Source organism: Protopterus annectens, chromosome 9.part0, assembly GCF_019279795.1.
Source record: "Protopterus annectens isolate FY-2018-M chromosome 9.part0, PAN1.0, whole genome shotgun sequence".
NCBI classification, from domain to species: Eukaryota; Metazoa; Chordata; order Ceratodontiformes; family Protopteridae; genus Protopterus; species Protopterus annectens.
This window is the reverse complement of record NC_056743.1, coordinates 1,884,282,366-1,884,283,112: the sequence shown is the minus strand read 5'-3', so window position 1 is coordinate 1,884,283,112 and position 747 is coordinate 1,884,282,366. Positions and strand designations below refer to the sequence as shown.

Below are 747 nucleotides of genomic sequence, written 5' to 3'. Positions count from 1 at the left end.
AAAGGATGACACACTCAGTAGTGCACCACCCACTTATGCTGCACTGCAATGTCAGTAATCGATCTACATGATGTGGGAAGAGAACCTACAGCCTTCTGCACCAAAGGTGTGTGCTACCTGTTGTGCCAGTGACACTGTAATAATATTTTAGGGTTTAGCACCCACTTTGTGGCCAGGCATTCTCTCTCAATAGCTTAGTAAAATCTTTTAGCATTTCAAAGTGTCCTACTTAAGTGACAGATGCATTTTCATAGGTTAGTACTAGGCTAGCTGCCCTTGTGGGTCATTTTCAACCTAGCCAATTACCCAATGTGAGAATTAAACCTTGTACCTTGTGCCTGTAAGGTAAATACCTTAACCATTATGCTAACCTCCCAACCAAAAAATAAAGAATGCTTCACAAATTTGCATGTCATCTTTGGGCAGGCGCCATGCTAATCTTCTCTGTGTCATTCCAGTTTTAGTATATGTGCTGCCAAAACATACTCATCTATAAGTTAAAACAAGACTGCACCTAAGTCTTGTTTAAGGGCTCGTTCTACTTCAATTGTCCACATAACCTTGAATGGGGCATTATCTTTGGAAAAATCAGTCAGAAGGCAAGCAATAGTTGCAAAATTATGAATGGATTTATGAGAATAGTTAGGTAGGCCTAAGAAAGTCTTAACTTGTTTATTAATGATTGATGCGGGTCCATGTTATGCAACTTCAACTTTTTCAGCCTGTGGTTTCCCTATCTCTTGGCCT

The 747-nt window shown here is 40.0% G+C and overlaps 1 non-coding gene across 1 annotated transcript; it reads right to left on the bottom strand.

Moving 5' to 3' along the window:
* Positions 1–381: 381 nt before the first annotated feature.
* On the bottom strand, positions 382–486 carry LOC122812493. The gene has a single exon (XR_006366479.1). It is a non-coding gene; the product is annotated as a U6 spliceosomal RNA (small nuclear RNA).
* Between the last annotated feature and the right edge of the window lie 261 nt (positions 487–747).